Source organism: Prionailurus viverrinus, chromosome B2 (genome assembly GCF_022837055.1).
Source record: "Prionailurus viverrinus isolate Anna chromosome B2, UM_Priviv_1.0, whole genome shotgun sequence".
Lineage (NCBI taxonomy): Eukaryota > Metazoa > Chordata > Mammalia > Carnivora > Felidae > Prionailurus > Prionailurus viverrinus.
The window spans coordinates 133,624,827-133,632,620 of NC_062565.1; positions in this window are offsets into that span (position 1 = coordinate 133,624,827).

The window sequence follows — 7,794 nt, forward strand, 5'->3', positions numbered from 1 at the left end:
AGCCCGACTCAGTGCTCGAACTCATAAAACTGAGATCACGACCTGACCCGAAACCAAGAGTCGGATGCTTCACCCACTCAGCTACCCAGGCACCTCCAGAAAGGATATTGAAAGAAACCATCCAAGCTGGTTCTTAGGAGCATTGCGTTTCTCATTAAGTCATTTGAACAACACATGTCTACTTAGGGGATTCATTTGTTCATAGTATTGTGTTCCTTTAGTACATTCCGATGGTTCACCAATGTTTTTAAGTTGCCTTATCTATTGAGGAGAATGTGTCTCTAACCTAGGAAGTGGAAACTCTTAACAAACAAACAAAACAGTAAAAGGAGAGAGATGCCTCCACACCATTCATAAATGACACCCTCTCCATCCTTATTCAAAAGAAATAGGAAATAGGAAATCTAAAATGAAAACAATAACAAAAAAGCACCATGTACTTGAAAGGAATGAAGTACTTAAGTGAACACTGAGTTTACATCTGAATTTCCTAGCAGCCATGCTAAAAAGGGAAATGCATTGGGTTATTTAGTTCGGATATCCTGACAGAAAAGCACACACCTGGACCTGGAGAGAAGCTTTCCTGACCTGCATACGTGGTGGATGTGCTGCTCCTAAGCAAACAGTTAAGTCAAGATGCTCCTTGATGCCCCAAAAGTCACCAATTAGTACAAGAAGAGATCCTTGCTTTCTGCCTCCAAATAAATGAATTGGAGGGGGTGGGCTTGTACCGTTTCTGCTTAGTTGTGATTTCTGTGTGGGACGAATTGCCCCTTCGGAAGTTCTTGAGAAACATGGCCAGCGGTCAGGAGAAACCTGCGAGGTGGTCCCAAGAGTGTTCGGGCCATAGTCATTGTTAGCCAGTGGTCTAGAGAGGCCTTCCACCGTGGGGCTAGGCTTCCGGACAAAGACGCATGCCATCTAGTGGTGAGTACCCCTGAATGACTAGCACCCAGATCCTTCAGGGTCTCCAAGCCCCTGCAGATGCGCCTGAGAGATCTATTAGAGCAGGTCCGGTGGAGTCCCAGTCGACTGAGGGAAGCTTCAGCTGCGTTCTCTGCCCCTTACTGGTTTAGTGAAGATACATTATTACCATCTGAGTTGTTACGGATTCTGTATGAAGTAGAACATATTTAATCAAAATCAGTGGGATGTTGGTTTCATCCTCGGAGCCACGCATGACCCTTACTGGAAAGAGCAGGTGCACTGCTCTTCCTCTTTCCCGTGAAGCCCCACGACTCTCATTCCTTCCTTCCTCTACGTCAGCAACGTGGAGCTCTCTCCTGCCTAGTTCGCTTACCCTTTCCCTTCTCTGTGCCTTACTGCTGTTAGGACACCCGAGCCACCGCAGTGGACCGCTTTCCTGCTTTCGTTCCGCTCTCGGAATGAAAACCACGGCACTTAACGGCGCACCGATTATGGGCAAAGCCTGGGCAGGAGTTCTGCCGGCAAGGAATTCGCAGTGTGGGGGCAATGAGACGCAGGCCTAACGAATTGAGCTTCAAGGCAGAAGTACTAAATGCCCTAAGAGGCCTACGGTCCTTCCGGAAGGACCCAGAGGGGTTCCGTGAAGGAGGCTGTGCTCTAGAAGCCGGGCCCCCCTTACCGGTGTGCTGGGGGTAGGGTGTCGCTGACCTAAGCCGCCTGCCGGAGGACGTGGCCAGCCAGAGATCGCCAGCGGCTCGGTTCACCTCGTGGGCTGGGAAAGTAGCGTCAGTTCCCACGCGCGTCCAGATGGAGAGACCGTGAGTACGCTCGCTCATCAACGGGTTAGGTTTGGACGCTGGGGTTGCGTGTGTAAGGAGGAGTCTGAGGGGAGACAAGGATCGAAGAAGGGACCGGGTGCATTTGCGTGTTTGCGGGTGTTTGCGTGGAAGGGAGCAGTGGACAATAAGGCTGAAAAGATGGATCAGAACATCGTCACGGAGGGTCTTGTGGGCGGTCTGCGGAGTATGAATTGTATTCTGGCGTCTGGGTGGTCGGTGAGGGCTTGTGTGATGCGGAGTGGTACGATCTGAGTGAGGCTTCTTGAGTATCTACCTGTACTTGTTGGGTTAAAAAGGAGAAAGAGGCTGGAGGTAAGAAGTCCCAGGGAAAGACTGGGGAAGTTTAGATCTGAGAAGTAAGGGTGAACTGTCAAAGGCACCAGGCATGGTTTTCTGTCTGTCATCCCTGTGGCCCAACTGGCTTTGTTCCCTTCATAGTCCGCATAGCAGGCAGGTGACCCCACAACAGCCCTTGTTCAGGAGACCACCCCGAAATGCATACGGTCGCTTGGTCACAATCTCATATTCTCCAGCGGACGGTCTAGCCTGGTTTAATTAGCTGCCCTGGATTTATGGTTTATAAGCATGACCGCTCTGTGTGTGTGTGTGTGTGCGTGTATGGGGTGGGGGAGGCAATCAAGAGGGGTCTGTGTGAGCTGCACAGACCCCCCCAGAATTTGCCTGCCTACTACTCTTAATGCTTCTGTAGCTATTCTCCTCCAATGATTCCTCACGCACACACACACAGTAGGAATAACGAATCGCTAGCCACATAGGACAAATTATTTCAGTGTTAAAAATCATTCTAATACCAAAGAATTTTGACGCAAAAATTGTACGTCTGTGTTTGAGGACATCTGCTATGCTACCAAACTGTAGCGAATATTAAACTAACGTCATAAGAGGTGTTCCGCTTTCTCCCCCACTGTGGCATATATGGGAAGGAATAGGGGAGATGGAATAATCTGATGTTACCTTTGCCATTTCCATGGTATATTTGCCTGTTAGAACACTTGCACTAAGGAAAATAATATACCTCCGCAGCTCCTTGCAAGAACTCTTCCTGAAAACAGAGGATGTTGGGGGAAAAAAATAAGCTTTTGCTCACTGTAACTCTAACCTCATTATGCCTAGTATATCCGAAAACTCAAGATCTCAAAGGGCCATTAAATTTAAGTAAGATTGAACACATGAGAGAAATGAAGAATTGGCAAATGGTAGATGCCAGTTAAGATGTTTCAGTTAGAAATTTAACCGAGGGCACATACATTTGCTTTTTTTATTGTATTTATTTCCTGGGTACATTTGTTTCACATTCCAAATTTTTGTAATTCTGAAATCAAAGGGAGAACATTGAAACCCTTCCAGCTAGGCTCATAAGGAACCTAAAAAGTGGAACTTGGCCGGCAGGCCTAAGCAGTGGTCCTGGCTGGGCCATGCACACCTCCCCACCCCCCAGGGCGAGTGGAAATACTCCAGGAACACGGGCCACGGGAACCACGGCTCATCCTCCTGGAGCATCCGATTGGCTTGATGTGAAGTAATTAAAAACATTATTTTTATGTTAATGAAAAAGGGCAGATAATGAAAAAAAATTCAAGAACTTCCTTTTTTATTGTTTTTTTTGTGTTTGTTTTTTTTTTAAATTAAAACCTGCCTATTTAGGGCAGTTCTCCTCTGGCTGGGGACCTAGTCATTGCAGGGAAGTGGAGGGAGTGATGTCGGAGGGCAGTTAGAATGCAGGTCAAGTACAAAGACCGAGAGAAATGGGTAACTTCTTTCCAGACCCGTTGTTCCATTGGTGAGTGTTTCAGGTGGGGGCTGGATGGGGCCGCGTGACTGTGGGTGACTATCCCTTGCCTTCCAAGGGCTCGGGGTCTCTTGGGACCAGAGGCTCAATCCGCTAGAATTTGTGGTTAACACGGATGTGGTGCTCCCACCGTTTGGGCTTTTAGTCATTGTGATAAATGCTGTTGGTTCCCTTTTTTATGCTTTCCTGATGTTCAAATCACTCAGTCTTAGGGCTGGAAGGGGCTTGTGGCCCATCAAGTCTAGCCTCCGCTTTGCAGGACCCAGTCTGGCTGAAAGAACTCAATTTATTTGGGGAGTTCTGAAACTACTTGCCTTACTTATTAAGTCACACATTTATTTGTCAATTTATTTGTTAGGCTAGGAATCTGGTTTTCCTAGCTCCCGGTCTTAATTCTTTTGAGAAAATCAAAGTATAGAGATCTAGGGAAATGTTAAGGCTCAGAGGCAGTCTCAGCTGATTAGAGTTCCTTCATATCTGGACGCTTGTCCCGAACCTCTGGCAAACCACAGCCTTGCTCACAGCTGATGCTTAGATAGCTCAGGACTTAAGAATTTTTTAAGGGTCGTTAAAAAAAAGAATAAAGATGAACATGTGGCAAAGATTACATGTGGCTTCAAAATCTGAAATGTTTCCTATTTGGGTCTTTACTCAAAAAGGTGGCAGATCCCTAAGGCACGGTGGCCAGCTAATGTAACCCCAAATCCAGTCTCAGCCTTTCTCACAGAACTCCTCTTTAGTTCCAGGCAGGGGGTGCTCGGCCAGGTGATCACAAATGATTAAACTAGTCACAACAATCCTGTTTGTATCTCCTAACTGTTTTACAGTTAAAAGTAGCCATGAGACTTCGTTCTGACCTACAAGGCCTGGAAGTCTTCTGATGAGGCGAAAGGTAGCTGTTTGGGGAAAGCTTTTGCTTTTCTGACCTATGCATTTGACAGCACGTGTTTCACTTCTTGGACTGTGGTATGATGGCTGGAGTTGCGGCAGCTCTCTTGTGGCCATGAGGAGATAACCGAGAGGATTGCAGTGTCACTGGCCTTAGTGTGATTGAACCAATTCCAGCAACCATCTACCTTAAGAGGTTTTGCTGTGTTGAAGAAAATTAAACTCCTGTTTCCTGAAGCCACTGTAGCTGTTTTATTTGTTATATCTTCCTAGCGATGGAGGTGCCATCTAGCCTCGCAAATTTCAATTGCTTCCAGTTTTTATTCGAGGAAATGTTTTCTAGTCAACCTAGAGTTACTTGTTGTTTTCTGATCTGTATTTTTATTCATAATTATCCCACTTCCTTATTACCTCCTCTGATAGAGATTTAGCTTTAGCAATTAGTGTTGCTTTTATGCATTTTAGATAAGCCACATAACCTTGGAAAATTGCCCTTTTAGTTTCCGGAGTTTTAGGATGGGAATAGTAATACCTTACCTTATGAGATAAGTACTTTGGGGGGAAAAAAAGAGTAACGCATAGTAAAGTACTTAACAGAGGGTTTGGTGTGCATAATTTGCACTAACAACTGTGAGTTAGTGCATAATTTGCACTAACAACTGTGAGTTGTTGTTGTCGTCGTGTTTTGTTGTAATTCTGCTCATCTTCCTCGTCCTTCTTCTGGGTTTCTAATAAAGGAATAAGCATCTTGGGTTCTATATGGAACTCTGTCCCTTTAATAATGATACAAAGGCAGTGGCCTTGGAACTAGCGGGAAATATTTACCTCAGGAGAGGAGACTTTACCTTGAAATGCAGTGTTGGAAATAACCTGAAGATTTCTCATCCCTGGATGCAACTTTAATTTGAATATCAACATTGGACAGGTTTGGAGTATAAAAGATAGCAGAAGCAGCATTCCTTTTTCTCTCCGCTTTCAAAAGTTACCCGGGTAAACGGGATAACAATATTTAGGAACGCACCTCACGACCGACGGAAGGCTCTTGCTTATGTTTAACCCAGTTTGATGATCTGAAAGGTGTAGGACGTCACCTGAGCAATCTACGTTTTATGTGGGAATTTTTTTATCGTACCAATTGAGATTGCTCGCAAAGAATCCTTGGGGTTTTTGACAGGGAAGAGAATCTATTTAGCAAAATTAGGGACGGGGGAAAAAAGCGCCTCTTTTTAAAATGATGCTTCAAAAGGACGAATATTTCTATTGCAATAAATTATTTTTTGATTGCCTCTATACCTCTTCCTGCTCCAAATCCCCATTCTGAATGTCATCATTAAACAGTGCCCGATGTGAATATTAATGTGAGTCAGGAGAAGGCTGCCAGCCACACACAATGCATTCAAATGTTGGCTTTACATAATTATCCTTCCTTTTTCCTGTGTTCTTTATGATGCCCGGTCTAGATTTTGCAGTGCTATCTAGTAAATCTGCGGGACAATTTCTTTGTGTTTGGATGGCAGCCTAAAGTATTGCCAGCCTTGTACCTAGATGAAATTTGGCTCAAATGAAAGCAAGCTATTGGCAAAAGTGAAATTTTATTAGAGTTTTAAAGACGCTATTTATATTCGACTGTTTCACTTCTTTTCTGTCCAGATGTTTCCCTGCCTCTAGGTCATTGTTCTACATCTTGGATAAGTGCGGAAGGGTTAATCATAGTGGCCACCGTATCTGAATGCCAAGGATTTGTTCAAAATACTTGCTGAATACTGAATGGAAAGCCTAGAAAAAATATTTTCTCATCGGTGAAAACATATCGTTCTTCATGCCAGAAAATATTATTGAGGACCAGTAGATATTGCTGATAGATTTATTTGTTGTTTCCTGAATATTGCCGAGGTTTCTTGAATCTGCTCACAAGCTTGAGGTGAGGGAGAAGGAGGTCCCAAATAGGAGTTGAGAAGAGAGCTTTCGGCTCCTTTAAAGGACTCTAACCCTGTGGTAGGAATGAATTACACTCTGACATACAGAGCAAACTTGGAATCCTATTGATAGATCATTATTGAGCATCTCGAAAAATTTGTGGGGGAAAATGATCATTTCTACAATTCTATGATTTGGCAAATGTGTCCCTAATTTTCAAAAATAATAAACTTAATGCTCATTACAGCTCAGTATAAGTGTCTTAAACTGTACTTTGAGAATTAAGAAAAATGGAAGGAGAAACAGTGGATGAGGAGGAGTCAGCATAGATTTGCTAAGATTATTTGCTTTAATGGTAGCATTACAGGAGTGTTAGTGAGGGAAGGTCGGTACGATATATCTGAATTTCAAAAGACATTTGTCAAAGGATCTCAGATGTACTCAAGGCAAACAGAGAAATTTGGTCTAAATCCCTGGTTTTCAATAATTCATTTGAATACAGGATTGTTCTCAAACAGAAGATCATGAGAAAATGCAATATGCAGAAAAAAAGAAAGAATGAAAGAAAAGGAAAGAAAAGAAAGCAAGGAAAGAAAAAGAAAAAGAGAAGGAGTTGGCTTAGGGAGAAGGGAGACCACCCTCCCTTTGCTCCCTGACCCCCTGCCGCCTATGGAACTCATAACTCTCTTTGGAGAATAGAAGGAAAACTACCCACTAATTTGATAGCATCTTTGATTGCGTTCGTTAATTGAATGACCCTACTCAACAGTGCTCATTATTCTACTGATGACATTCTAGAGTGCGTTCTCCAGTGGAAGGTCACAGAGCTTTCTCCTCTGTTTCTCATCACCCAAGAAACTTAGAAAATGAGCAAGGTATTGGTGATGATCATATCCTGGATATGAAACTAGGGAAAATATTAATGTGATGGAAGGCAAAATCAGACTCTAATTGGGTCTCAAAGGGTTAGAATGATAAGGAAGTTCCAATAGGATGAAATTTAATGGGAATAGATGAAAAGCCTTGCATTTAGGTTATTAAAACCAGTCAGATATGTACAAGACAGAGGATATAATTTAGCAGTGAGTGTGAGAAAGGTTTGAGGGTTTCAGTTGATCTGAAAGTGAATAGTAGTCAAGCATAGTAAAAGGATGATATGTAGGAGACGGCAACATATGATCTCCTGTTGTTTGATGGTCAGGGCCATGTGAACTATGGTGTTCCCTATAGTAATAACAGTTGTTAAGCTCTTGCTCTGTGTTGTGGTGTTTTCTTCTTCCACCTTACATGGACTGTTATCTCTAGATTTCTGACCACATGGTTTCTTCTCGTTGGGGTGTATGAAGAATCTCTTTCTGCCACTTCTCTTTCAACTTACCCATTGGCAGTGATGTGCTCTGAAATACCTAAGTC